The sequence below is a fragment of the Rhincodon typus genome, chromosome 1 (assembly GCF_021869965.1).
Source record: "Rhincodon typus isolate 14 chromosome 1, sRhiTyp1.1, whole genome shotgun sequence".
NCBI lineage: Eukaryota > Metazoa > Chordata > Chondrichthyes > Orectolobiformes > Rhincodontidae > Rhincodon > Rhincodon typus.
Genome location: NC_063332.1, coordinates 127,797,280 through 127,812,343, shown reverse-complemented (window position 1 = coordinate 127,812,343; position 15,064 = coordinate 127,797,280). Strand labels below are relative to the sequence as shown.

At 40.0% G+C, this 15,064-nt stretch overlaps 1 long non-coding RNA gene across 1 annotated transcript; it reads left to right on the top strand.

Moving 5' to 3' along the window:
• Positions 1-31: 31 nt before the first annotated feature.
• Positions 32-15,058, top strand: LOC125483314. Its single transcript, XR_007262266.1, has 3 exons — positions 32-97; positions 268-374; positions 14,610-15,058. It is a non-coding gene; the product is annotated as an uncharacterized LOC125483314 (long non-coding RNA).
• The last annotated feature ends 6 nt before the right edge of the window (positions 15,059-15,064 follow it).

Sequence of the window (15,064 nt, the reverse complement as noted above, 5' to 3'; positions counted from 1 at the left end):
CATATTTACTGACACTTTATTTCCAATTCCGGTTTAAATTCGCATTTGTATATATCCACCTCAGCAAGATTTTACTGCCCTTGTTCCTCAAGTCTCAGTAAGTGTTAAAATTTGTGCTAACAGAAATGACCTCAATAGATTTGGTTCAAAACAAGTTTTTGGTTGTTCCTGCATTATATGCTATTTATTTTTTTTCCTGAGTTTGTTAACACATAAAAGTCTGGATCAAATCTGGTATTGTGCTAATCGAGATCTGCTTTATTGCAGTAAGTCTCGGGCCTCGATTTCATTTTGGCTTTGAATTGTGGGATTGTATAACTGGAGAAGCTGATTTTGGATTCCTTCCACCAAAACTTTCATGAAGAAAAGATACTGTGAGTCAGAATCATCTGAACGTTCACCGAAAGTTAATTGGTTATTCTGAATGCTTCTGTAAATTTCATCTGGAAATAGTTTGTGTAGAATACTGTGAGAGTACTTTTAATGTGAAAAGTTAATATTGGGTCAGCTGTGGAAAAACAGGAAATCTGTGGGTGGGGGATTGAAACATTTTTCTTCAAGCTGATTCTAATGAGCTTTTAAGTTCTGTTGTATAACAGCAGAAGTCTACTGATTATGTGACAGTATTTAAGTCTATAAGCTGTAGAAATATATAGTAATTCAGTTCTGTCTACTGGGAATGTGCAAAATAGAGATTAATCATGTTTAATTAATAATTTCAAAGGTATTTATTCTTCTGTCTTTTCTTTAATCTCAGTGCTAAACTCAGACCATGTATAAATCTGCGCTAAATTTACAATTATTCAAACTATTACCAGAAAGGAGGATTACAGTTCTGGCTTGTTATTTGTGGTAGCTATGATTGCAAAACTGTCGGTGCTCGTCATTTTCACTCCACAGAGACTGACAGCGAGCTCCAGAATCTGCTTGTTGCAGTTAAATGTAGATAGAAGAAATTGTGGTTCTGCACTTTTTCACAAGGTGCACGGTTGATGTCGCGCAACTGGGGCTGTAGATTAGGGCTTTGAAGTAAATAGTGCAAGAATTGGGTGGGTTGGTTGGGGCGGCAGGGGAGTGGGGCAAGGTAATGTCATGGATAGAAGATTGGCTGATTGGCAGAAGGCAGAGAATGGGGATAAAGGGATCTCTTTCAGGGTGGCTGCCATTGACTACTGGAGTTCTGCAGGGATCCATATTGGGACCACAACTATTCATGTTATACATTAACAGTCTGGTGAAGGAACTGAGGGCATTCTGTCATCTGGAAACTTAGCAACAAAGATAGGTGAAGGGACAGGTAGTGTTGAGGAGACAGGGAGGCTGCAGAAATACCTGGACAGGCTAGGAGAGTGGACAAAAATGTGGCAAATGCAATACAATGTGAGAAAGTGTGAAGTTATGTACTTCAGTAGGAATAATAGAGGCATAGATTATTTTCTAAATGGGGAAAGGCTTAAGAAATCTGAAGCATAAAGGGACTTGAGTGACCTAAATCAGGATTTTCTTCAGGTTAATGCAGGTTCAGTTGGCAGTTAGGAATTCAAACGCAATGTTAGCATTCATTTTGAGTGGGGTAAAATGGAAGAGCAGAGATGTACTGCCGAGGTTGTATAAGGCTCTGTTCAGACCTAATTTGGAATATTGAGAGTGGTTTGGGGCTGCATATCTAAGGAAAGATGTGCTGATCTTGGAAGGTGTCCAAAGATGGTTGACAAGAATGATTACCGTAGAATCCCTACAGTGTGGAAGCAGGCCATTCAGCCCAGCAAAACCACACAGACCCTCTGAAGAGCATCCCACCAGACCCAGTCCCCCTACTCTATATCTGTAACCCTGCATTTCCTATGGCTAACCCATCCAGCCTGGATGCAATGGGCAATTTAACATGGCCAATCCACCTAACATGCATATCTTTGGACTGTGGGTAGAAACCAAAGAAAACCCACATAGACATGGGGAGAATGTGCAAACTCCACACAGTTGCTGGAGGCTGGAATTGAACCTGAGTCCCTGGTGCCATAAGGCTGAGCCACTAACTGCTGAGCCACTATGCCGCCCCCAATGATACCAGGAATGAAGGGCTTGTCATATGAGGAGCAGTTGAGGACTCTGGGTTTGTACTCGATGGAGTTTAGAAGGATGAGGAGGGATCTGATTGAGACTTACAGAATACTGAGGGGCCTGGATAGAATGGATGTGGAGAAGATGATTTCACTAGTACGAGACTAAGACCTGACAGCATAGCCTCAGTGAAAAGACGATGCTTCACAATTGAGACGGGGAGGAATTTCTTCAGCCAAAGAGTGGTGAATCTGTGGAACTTATTGCCACAGCCCTCTGTGGCAGTCAGGTCATTGTCTTAAATACACACAGAGACAGTCAGGTTCTTGATTAGTAAAGGGTGTAAGTTTACAGGGAGAAGGTAGGAGAACAGGATTGAAAAACACATCAGCCATGACTGAATGGCAGAGCAGACTTGATGGTCTGAATTGTCTAAGTCTGCTCCGAAATCTTCTGGTCTGAAATCAATTAAAGATCACTAAACTGATGGGTTGTGTCTTATTGTGCAGTCTTCCTTTAAATTAAATTACGCTATGACATGTGACGCTCTAGCATAAGAGGTCTCCATCTTACTCTCTGTGTATCTAGTCTGTTAGACAATTGGATAGTCAGCCAGTCAGTTAGTCAACTAGACAACTAGGAATATAGTGTAATAGTAGTATAAATAAGCACAAAACCCCGACTTTATATGCAAGTCTGAGTTATCATATTAGTGTACACAGTTAGGTATTAATAAACTTCCAGATATTGGTCTTGATTAGAAAACAAATGGCCTGAAAGCAAATAAAGGCATGCATGATGTTCCTTGATACTTCTTTCTTCGTGAATGCCACATTCAGGTTCTGCTCAGATACTTTGTTTAAATTGGCAAATATAAAAAGAAAAGGAGAAGAAAGCTGAAACCTCTAAATCAGCAACAAATCAGAAACAAAAATAGAAAAGCAAAAAAAAAAGCATTGTATCATTGCATTTCAAATCCTTTATATACTGGCAATGTTTAGCTGCACAGTGAGGATGGAAACTAAATATCTGAACATGGATTGGCATTCCAGTCACATTCTGTCAAGTTCAGCTAGTTAAAGGAAGAGTAAATCTTCACTTCATAGATCAACTGATAGATGATAAAGAAAGGCAGGCAGCCCAACTTTTTACCACTTTCGGAAATGATAGATTGAGAAGAATAAAGACAGCCACAAAGATGCTGACAGCATTTTATAACTTTTATAAGATCAGTTTTAGTTTGTGCCAACTTCAGGACTCCTCAGACTTGAGTTCATGGCAATCCATCAACAACCAGGTTAAATATTGACTAATTCATAGGCAGATATCAATAGGAAGGTACGGAATATGATTTCACCAAAGCTAACTTAGCTGAAAAGGTCATGAAACTAGTCATTGCCTCTGCACTTATCAAATCTTTCTGAAAGGTGCTTACAGACAAGCGAAAAATTATATCATTGATGAACATTAGAAGAAGGATGCAATCTTAAAGTACTTGTGGTCAGTTTGACACAGCACCATTAGCCGGAATATATTCTAACAATGAGGTTTTTGGAATCTACCAGGTTGTCCCTGTATCACTGACAACATTGAGTTCTCAGGAAAACTAGATATAAGCGTGATGTGAACCTTCATCAGCTCATGGCAGCAGGAGAACACGGTTTCATTTTTAACTGTATAATTTTCAAATTAACATGAGCCAAATCACCACCTTGGGGTATCTGTCTGCCCCTCCAAAAGTACTAGAAATGATCCTACCAAAGTAGAAGACATACAGAAGAAGCCTCGCCACACAATAAAGATGATTTACATGCATCTCAATTTCTTCAACATTTTGCCCCCTTATATTCTAAATTTTGCAACCAAGCTCCTCCTCTTTGAGATTTTCTTCACAAAAATACACCATAAATGTGGCAGGAAGATCACCATCATAATTTTCAATCTCAAAAATGCTTTATCATCTAACAAGTGTATTCTTCAATATTATGATCCCCCCAAGCTCACAGTGTTGGAAGTTGATGCATCCTAGAAAGGCCTTGGAGCATAACTATTACAGGATGATAAGCCTATTGTTTTTGGCTCTCAAGTCCTTATGACAGCTCAAGCAAACTACTCCAACATAGAAAGGGAAATTTTGCTCTGGTTTTCAGACTACAAATGTTCAATGTAGTGTTAGGACAGATCCTACCAAAATATGAGGTATACAGAAGATGCCTATTCCACAATACAAAGGTGACTTGCAAAAGAGGGCTTTAAACTAGTTTGGAGTGGGGGGGGAATGGTTTAGGAGGGGGACAATGTAGGCTTACAAAGCAAGTGGATATGGCAGTACTGCAGAGCAACAATTTTGATAATGATACCTACAGTGGGTGAGGAAGGGATAAGTGTATGTACAAGCATAAACAGCAAATACAGTCAAAAGGGGAAAAATGATAAAAAAGGGTAATAATGCCTCTTTACTTAAATAATATTCGGAACAAAATAAATCAATTAATGGTACAAATAGAGGTTAATCGGTTTGATCCTGTAGCCATTACTGAGACATGGTTGCAAGGAGATCAAAACTGGGAACTAAATATTCAGGGATATAACATTTCAAAAGGCCAGTGGGAAAGAAGGGGTTGTAAGGTAACATTGTTAGTGTTGAGGAGAAATGGCAAAGAGCAGTATCCAGTTTTATGCTCAGAAGTACAATTGATCCTTATTCGAGCTCTTTACCACATGTGGGAGAGGGCAAAGACCATTCTGAATCTGGCGTTCATGTGGGGCCCAGTCGCTCTCTTATTCACAGATCAGATTGGAAGAGATGTCAATGACACTCTGATTTCCCCAGTGGAATATAGCATTTTTATATGTTTCGTATTGCAATAATTACATGCAACATTGTCCCTTCCCCCTTAACTTAGAAACAAAGGAATGAGGCAGAGCTGGCTGGAGTGGACTGGGAAAGATGTTTTGTAGAAAAGATAGTTGAGGAACAATTCCAGATATTTAAGAAAATATTTCATGATTCACAGTAAAGATATATCCCAGTGTGGAAGAATTCTAGAAAGAGGATAAATGACTATGGATAACCAAGGAAATTAAGGATAGTATCAAATTGAAAGGGAAATATATAATGCAGTAAAGATTAATGGTAATAATAAGGATTAGAAAAGTTTTAGAAGGAAACAAAAGATGGTCAGATAACAATAAAAGAGGGCAAAAATAAACTGAGGGTAGACTTGCAAGTAATATAACAACAGACAGTAGGAGGATCCTTAAATATTTAAAAAGGAAGAGAGTCAAAATGAACATAGGCCCTCAGAGAGTGAGATTAGGGAAATAATGAGGAGTTGAATTAATATTTTGTATCAGTCTTCACAGACCACTAACAGCATTCCAAAAACACTAAGTAATCTAGGGGTTAAAGGAGGGAGGAAATACTCACAGTAAGAATCACTAGAAAAGCATAATAGGGAAATAATGGGTCTAAAGGTCGATATGGCCTCTGGATCTGATGGGTTACATTTTAAGATTTTAAAGGAAGTAGCTACAGGGATAGTGGATGCACTGGCTTTAATCTTCCAAGAATTCTTAGAGATTCTGGAAAAGTCCCAGAAGATCAGAAAACTGCTAATGTAATTCTAAAAGGGTGGCAAAAAAAAATTGTATAGCAGCTAGTTTGGTAACTGTCTTTGGGAAGAAAGGATGTAATAAAGAATTTAAAAATGCATAATGTGATCAAGCAGGGACAGTGGGTCCCATGAATGGAAATCATATCTGACACATTTATTAGATTTTTTGAGGGGGTAGCAAGCAGAATAGCTAAAAGGGAAACCTGTGGGTAGAATGTTTTTGGATTTCCAAAGGTATTCAATAAAGTACCACGTATAATGTTACTGTTAAAATAAAGCCTATCCATTGTATTAGAGTTGCACATGAGCATGGATAGAGGATTGGCTAACTAATAGAAGACTGGATAAAAACCGAAAGAACTGCAGATGCTGTAAATCAGGGACAAAAACAAAGTTGCAGGAAAAGTTCAGCAGGTCTGGCAGCGTCTGTGAAGGGAAAAACAGAGTTAACGTTTCAGGTCTGGTAACCCTTCAAGACTGGGTCGGGATAAAGAGGATATTTTCAGGGTGACAACCTGTAACTAGCGGAGTGCCACAGGGGTCAGTGCTGGGACCACAATTATCTCCTAATTTTTGATATAAATGACTTAGATGAGGAAAGTAAATGTACTGCTGCCAAAGTCACACTACCCTATAAAAAAAACAAATTGCACTTTGAAAACATACCCTTGAATCTTCACAGGTAGACATAGTAGTTGTGGAGGTCCACTGTGAAATGTTTTCCAAGTTCACAGATAACACAAAAATAGCTACAAAAACAAGTAGTGAGAATGACTGAGTCTGCAGAGTGATATAGACAGGTTAAGCAAGTCGATAAAAATTTAGCAAATGGAATATAATGTGAGAAAATGTGACAGGAAGACAGGTAGACAGGAAGAATAGGGAAGCTGGATGTTACTCAATGAAGAAAGACTACAGAAGGCTACAGCAAGGGAGTTTTGGACATCTTGTACATGAAGCAAAAAAGCTACCATCTAAATTCAACTGGCAAAAGGGAAGACAAGTGGATTGTTTGCCTTCAATTCAAAGGGAATGGAGGATTTAAAATAGCAACGTTCTGCTAAAACTGTACAAGGCACTAGCCAAACCACACCTGAAATCCTGTGAACATTTTTGGGCCCTTTATCTAAAGAAAGACATGCTGGCATTGGAATCAGTCTAAAGAAGGTTGATTAGACTGATTCCAGTTATGGAAGGATTTCATTATGGAGAGAAATCGAATAGATTGGGCTTGTATCATTAGAGTTTGAAAGGATGAGAGAAGACTTTATTGAGACATGTAAGATTCTTAAAGGACTTGACAGGGTAGATGCTGGAAAGGTTGTTTCCCATTGTGGGACAGCCTAGAATCAGAATACATAATTTCAGAATGAGGAGTTGCCCATTTAAGACCGACATGAGGAGGGGTCTTTTCCCTCCTAGAGGGTGGTGAATCTGTGGAACTGTTTACCATAGATGCCTGTTGAAGCTGATTCTTAAGTATATTTAAGATTGAGACAGACCAATTATTACACAGTAAGAATGTCAAGGGCTATGGAGAGAAGGCAGGAAAGTGGAGTTGCAGATGACCAGATCAGAAATCAGCTCATTAAAAGGCACACCAGACTCAATGGGCCAAATGGCCTGCTTCTGCTCCTATGCCTTATGGCATTATGGTAACACATACCTATTTAACATTTTATTGTTCATACTAACCGTTGGAAATAATTTCGAAAACCTCTCACAGTGGACTTCCACAACTACAATGCCTACTTGTGAAGATCCAGGGGTATGTTTTCAAAGTGCATTTTTTCTCAGTGTATGTTTTCAAAGTGCATTTTTTCTCAGAGGGTAGTGTGACTTTGGAAATCTGCCTCAGAATGCAGTGGAGTTGGGGTCATTGAATAACTTGAATCACAGGTAGGTAGATACTTATTGGTCGATAGAATCGAAGGTTAACCAGGTTGATGAAATTGTGGAATTCCAAACAAACAGGTCAACTATGATGACAGATCAGGCAAGAAGGGCCGAATAGCCAAATTCTGCTTATATTTGTATGTTCCTGTGCTCATGGGAGGCAGTTTGGAGGAGGTTTACTAGATTGATGTCTGGAATGAACTTCATTTTGAAGGGAATGGAGGATACAAGGCATTAGCCAAACCACACCTGAAATCCTGTGGACAGTTTTGGGCCCCTTGCCTAAGGATAGATATGCTGACATTGGACGCAGTCCAGAGAAGGTTGCTGTTTTGCAAATGAGGAGCAATTGAACAGACTGGGCTTGTTTCCATTAGAGCTTAGAAGAGCAAAGGGTGATTTGATAAAATTTATAAGATTCTGAATGGTCTTACGGGAGTGTGGAGAGGATGTTTCCTCTTGTGGGTGAGTCCAGAACTAGAGGATACTTTTAAAATTTGGATCACCCTTTTAGATCAGAGATGACACATCCAAATTGTACATGACTGACAATCCATCATGCATGACTGATACCTGAACAATGATTCCAGATAGTATTCCAGACATCTTTAATACATGATGTAGATCAATACACAATGACATGCAGCATGCTACAGAATGAAACCACGTAACTGAGTCTTGGTAATCGTATAAGGACCAGATCCATTGTGTTATACATCCACTAAAGCATTATCTTCTCGTATCAAGATAATGTGCCAATGTGCATCCTTCTACTTAATTATCTGAATAGGTTTACTACTCCTCCAAAGGTAAAATGGGAGCGTATTATTTCACAGATCTCAGAAAGGCACTGTACCTTTAAGACAGCTGGATGACATCAATGATATGTGATGTTTAAGTATAAAAGGTCTCCATCTCACTCTCTGTACAGCGAGCCAGTCACCTATATATACAATTCAATTGGAAGGCATCTCTCCCCATTAGATCATTCGTAATGCATAGTTTCAGAGTAACCACTTCTCAAGTGTGGGGGAGGTAAGGAGATGGGCCTCCATTAACTAGCACTAGGTATAGAAGGATGGTCTAATTCTACTCCACACTCCAGTTATCTAACTAACTACTAATATAAGAAAGCATATATCCCAGAATTTGTCATCCTGTGGCAGTTTTAAAATCCCTATAACTGGGCCAGAACACAGTCCCACCTACCCTGGAGGTGTGTAGCAACTTGTGCAAACAAGATGATTGAAACTTATATAGTCTCAGATGTCATATTAACAAGTATAGTTAGTTGCAAATAAACTTGCAGATATCTGTCTCATTAAGAACATGAGTCTCTGTGATATATGCTGCATCATCTAACATATAGAAAGCTATATCACGTCAGTGTGAATTTTTAATTATATATTTAGCCTCACTGTTAAAAACTCTTGGAAAGGTTGCACTTTGCTGAATGAAGTGTAACTGGTTTTAAGTGGATTACTAAGTTCACAATTAATGTTGATAGCTTCATTGATTCTGAAAAAACTAATTTTATATTTGTAAAATGTGACATTTCTCCATGATGATGAAAATTCTGGATTTTTAAAAAGTTTTTGTTAGCTTCTACTTTGGTCTCATATAAATGTCCCAATCTTCATTTCACTCACCTAAAATTATATCATAAAGCAAAGGGTAGCAGTGTTTTCAGCTTTATAGTTTACTCTCTGTGAGAATTTTTCAATGTGATTAGTTGTTTACATTGCTTGCTGGTGGTGGAAGCCTGAAGATTCCCTTGACATAGAGCTAGTTTCAAATGAATAGTTAGGAAATATGAAATCAACATCACAAACTTTGTGGGCAGCTTTCTTAGATGCTGTCAATCTACTACTGACCGCATAAACTGGCCCTATAAATGCAGATTTGAGAAATTCCTGAATCGTTGATATGATAAAGATCTTCAAGATTAGGCAATTTTATAAATGGTAGATTTTGTTAGATTGTTACCACTATTTCGTATGACAGAATGAGAGGCAATAAATCTAAAATGCTTACAAAACCACTTAATTAGGAGAACAGAAAAACGTCTCAAAATAAAATTTCAGTTGCGCACTGTAAGCATTCCCAAAACGTAATTAGTTGCTTGAAAGAAAGGAATGTTAAAGGGTATGTAGATTGATAAATGGATTGCATCAGAATACCTTGTGAAGGCTAACATTGACCCTATAGCTCTGTGACTGTATGAACTAATTTCTGTGTGGACCTTCTCTCCATCATAAGGTCAGAAGTGGGGCTGTTCACTGATTTTTTTAAAAATTCATTCAAGGGATGATGGTATCACTGGCTAGGCCAGCATTTATTGTCCATTGTAGAGGGAAGTTAAGAGTCAACCACATTGCTGTGGGTCCGGAGTCACGTGTAGGCCAGACCAGGTGAGGGTGGCAGTTTCTTTTTCCTAAAGGACATCAGTGAACCTGATGGGCTTTTCCTGACAACCCACAATGGATGGATGGTCATCATTAGACTCTTAATTCCAGATTTTCATTGAAAAACACCAGTCATGACTCCTCAAATACTGAAGAAACATCCAGGCTTAGGCTCACCAGTGACATTATCAACAGGTTACCATTGACCAGAATTCGTCACATAAACACAATGGCCACAAGAGCAGTTCAGAAGCTAGGTATTCTGTCACTAGTAACTCACCTCCTGACTCCCCAAAACCTGTCCACCATCCACAAGGCACAAGTCAGGACTGTGATAATCCTCACTTGCCTGGATGGATGCAGCTCCAACAACACTCAAGAAGCTTGTCCACATCTAGGACAAAGCAGCCCACTTGATTGGCACCACATCCACAAACATCCACTCCCTCCACCACTGAAGCTCAGCAGCAGACAGCACCATCCACACCCATGAGCACTTCCAGCTAGAAGGAAAAGGGCAGCAGATACATGGGAACATCATCACCTGCAAGTTCCCATCCAAGTTGCTCACCATCCTGACTTGGAAATCTATTGCTGTTTCTTCACTGTTGCTGGATCAAAATCATGGAATTTTCTCCCTAAGGGTACTGTGGGTCTACCTTTAGCAGGTGGACTGCAGCAGTTCAAGAAGGCAGCTCAGCACCACTTTCTCAGGGCAACTAGGGATGGACAATAAATGCTGATCAGCCAGCGACGTCCACATCCCATGTGTGAATAAGAAAAATTAGACCATAGTTTAAAAATAAAAGGGTTTACAAAGTGAACATTGGTCCTATAGAAAGTAACTGTAGAGAATTGATCATGGAAATTAAGGAAATGACAGATGCATTGAAGAGGTATTTTGCATCAGTCTTCAGAATACAGGATATAAATAACATTCCATCAGCAGCTATAAATCATGAAATGGGATGGAGTGAGGAACATAGGAAAATCACAATCATCAGAGAAATGGTGCTAAGTAAATGTTGGAGCTGCAGGCTGACAAATCCTTGGATCCTGATGGACTTCTTCTTTGCTCTGAAAAGAAATGGCTGGTGAGATAGTTAAAGTGTTGGTTTTAATTTTTTAAAAATCCTTTGATGTGGTGAAGGTCCCATTCAATTGGAACATAGCAACTACATCTTCCTTGCTCAAAAAGGGAGGGGGACAGAGACCAGACACTACAAGCCCATTAGCTTCATGTCTGTCTTGGGGAAAATATTAGAAGCTATTAAGTTAGAGCAGGGCATGTAGATAAGTTTAAGGCAATCAGGCAGAGTCAACAAGGTTTTGTGAAAAGGAAATCATGTTTGACCAATCTTTCGGAGTTCTTTGAGCAAGTAATAGGTGTTGTGGACAAAGGGGAATCAGTGGATGTACTGGACCTATATTTTCAGCAGGCTTTTGATAAGGTTCTACATCAAATATTATTGCAGAAAATAAAAGCTCACTGTATAGGAGGTAGTGTATTAGCATGGAAAGAAGTTTGGCTGGCAAACATGAAGCAGAGAATTGGCATAAATTTGTTTTCAGGTTGGTGAGATGTAACAAGCGGTGTTTCACAAGAATCAGTGATGGCATTTGCATGTTTACAATTTATAGCAATGACTTAGATGAAGGGATGGAAGGTGTGGCTGCTGATGACGCAAAGATGAGTAGCAAAGTCAGTTGTGAAGAGAACACAAGTTACAAGTAAAATAGATTAAATAGTGGACAAAGATGTGGCAAATGGACTATAATGTGGGGAAAATGTGAAATTGTCCACTTTGACAGGAAGAATGAGGAAGGAGTAAGAAAGAAACATATTATCTAAATGTTGAGAAATTGCAGAGCTCTCTAAAAGGGAGGGATCTGGGACCTAGTGCATGAATTGCAAAATGTTAGTATGCAGGGAAAGCTAATAGAATGTTATCATTTATTGTGAGAAGAATTGAATATAAATGTAGGGAGATTATGCTTCAGATATGCAAGCCATGTTGAAACCACAGTTAGTGTACAGCATTGGTCACCTGATTTAAGTAAGGATATAAATGCATTGGAAGTGATTGAGAGGTGGTTTACCACACTGATACCTAAAACAGTGGCTTAATCTGCGAGGAAGGTTGGTTAGACAAGGCTTGTACTTGCTGTGGTTTAGAAGGTTAAGTGGTAACTTCATTGAGATATCCTGAGGTGTCTTGAGAGGGTGAATGTGGAAAGGACGTTTCGTCTTATGGGAGAACTTAGAACTAAAGGTCATTGTTTACAAATAAGGAGCCACACATTTAAAACGGGGGAGCAAGCAAAATATTTTCTCACTGAAGGTCATACATCTTTGGAACGCTCTTCCCAAAGGGCGGTGGAAACAGTCTTTTGAATATTTTTAAGACAGTGTTGGATAGATAGCAAGGGGTGTAAAGGTTGTAGGATATGGGCTGGAATGTTGATTTGAAGTTACAATCAGATAAATCACTATCTCAGCAGCAGGTTTGAGGGGCTGAATGGCTTACTCCTGCTCCTTGTTTGTACGTTCGATGCCATTTCTCTTTGACTATTTAAAGACTCAGTTTAGAAAAGAAAATGCAGAGTATGTTTGGAGCTTGTAAGGGTGTAGGTTGGGATGATTGCCAGGAGAGCAAAGTACATCAAGTCATCCCTCAATGTTTTGCTCAGTCTATAAAGCCTTGTTTCCTAGCAATGGAAAAAAGAGAAACCAAGTTCCACAACAAAGCAAGCTTGAAGTGGTGCAGGAACTTAGCATCAAGAATGCCATCTTGAGGTTGTGTCCAGTACTGCGGATGCCTGGTTGGGCAGGGTGAGAAAAGTTTCAGGTACCCCTACATCTTGTACTGTAGCCCTTCTCACTCTGCCTTTTGACAATCCTCACACAAACTTCACTTCCATCAACACCTAATGTTCTGTCTGAATTAATGTCTTCTCACAATCACTCCCTCACATTCTCATCACTTCATCTAGCAGTCCACTCACCCCAATTGTCATGTAATCTGCTATCGCCTCAGACAGTTCCCCAATTCTCAGTACCTCTCCTCAACATGGCACTATTGATACATTCCTCAACGTGCACGCCAGAACTACTGTCTGTCTGCCTAATTGTACCCTGGAGGAGGTTATGGAAATTAGGGGCATATCAGACATTGGTAGGTCAGAGTTATATTCTGGATGTATCTACATCACCCTGACTGCAGAGGTTCAAGAAAGAGGCTCACCACCACTTCTCCAGGATAAATAGGGATGGGCAATAAATGCTGGTCTTGCAAATGATGCTCACATTTCATCAACCAAATAAAAACGTATCTTCCCCATCATGAAATCCCCCTCCCCACATTTTCTCCAAATGAAAGGAAATGCAGTGAACTCCATTGAAACCCTTCTATTCTTTGTAAAGACACTGGACTGAATTTTTTGCTGGGGGCATTGTCCATGCTCAGAGACTGAAAGTCAGGGCTGAGCCCCCAACTCGTTTGAACCAGCATATTCCTTAATGGCTTCCAGGGTGCTTGTTGCCTTCAGCCTCTGGGATCTACTGGCCAATCAAAAAGCTAGGAACTCCCTGGTCCCAGAATGCCACTGGGAATAATGTGGAAAGCAGCAAGTTCCAGAAGGAAGAGAGCTGCAATGAAATCCATACCTGAAGGTAAATGGGGAGCTTTGCTGGGGGTGGTCCCTATGAATTGGCTCTGAATTGGCTGGTGTTAGATAGGGTGGGGTTAGGGGCCAGTGAGGGAAGACCTGGGCATAATACTTTCTGAAGTCCTCCAATTGGTACCAGGCATACCATTTACCCACCCACCACCCTGTCAACTTTCACTGGACACTTGGTGCTACGTCTCCCTGTTGCAGGTAACATCCCAGCAGTGATGGAGAGAAGGCCCTTGAGTGAGCATTAATTGGCTACTTAAGATGCTCAATTAGTCTGGTCTAACCCAGTACCACCTGTGCCACTTTTTGCAGGAGGGGATGGAGTGAGGATGGATGGATAGATGCCAAGAATATCACCATTGGCATGGCACCCAGTTTTACTGCCTGTGGGATGGTGTGTAAAATACAGGCCGTGTAACTGATCTTTTGAGTTTGATGCTGAAACCGATATTTTGCTAATATTTCCTCACCTCTATTCTTTCTTCCCCACCCCAACCCCAGTTTTTAGCAGGCAACGTATAAACAGCACATGTAGGAAATAGGCTCTGGACTCACCGCTATGAAATGCATTGCTGACTGACTTGCCCCTTCCCCTACCCCATGGCCTGTGGTGAAAGGTATTGGACATCCCCTCTCAGCAATGTGAACTGAGGACACCAAATCTGCAGTTTGAATGGGGCACAGGAGATAGAACCTTCAACATTTCTAATAACATCTTAACTACTCTATCTCGCTCAGCAACAGATGGCATGTTACACCTTGACTAGAATCTTGAAGTCACTGGTGACTCACTAAAGAAGGAGGAGAAACTATTTAAGTGGTGCTTTCTTTGTTTGGATGTTGCAAGCACGTCCTACAGAGGCCAATGAAAACTTCCATTTAGATATTCTTTAAAGTAAGCAGTAGACAAAGAGTATTTAATTGTATTAGTGTTGATTTCTTTTCATTTCAGATAGCTCTGAAGAAGAACGATGAGATCTCCCTCGTTGTTGATCCTGCTTGTTGATTGCATTTTTGTACGTGCAGCTTTCTTAGAAGGGAACACTGACCCATCGGACATCTGTCAGAAATGCAACTCTCACAACTTCTGCAACTGCTCATCGGTGAAGCTAGAGAATGTTCCACGTGTAGCGGAAAATGTACTGGGGTTTGATCTGTCTCATAACAAGATCTCACAGATTAAGGACACTGATTTCATAACATATGTGAAACTCAAAAGACTTCTATTGCAATCAAATCGAATCCACTCCATTTCGGAGCAGGCACTCCAGCATAACACAGACCTGGAGTATCTTGACTTATCGAATAATCTTTTGACACGCCTGTCACCGCATTGGTTTGAACATCTTTCCAAATTACAATACCTTAACATTTTAGGAAATAATTACACAGATTTGGGATCGGGGA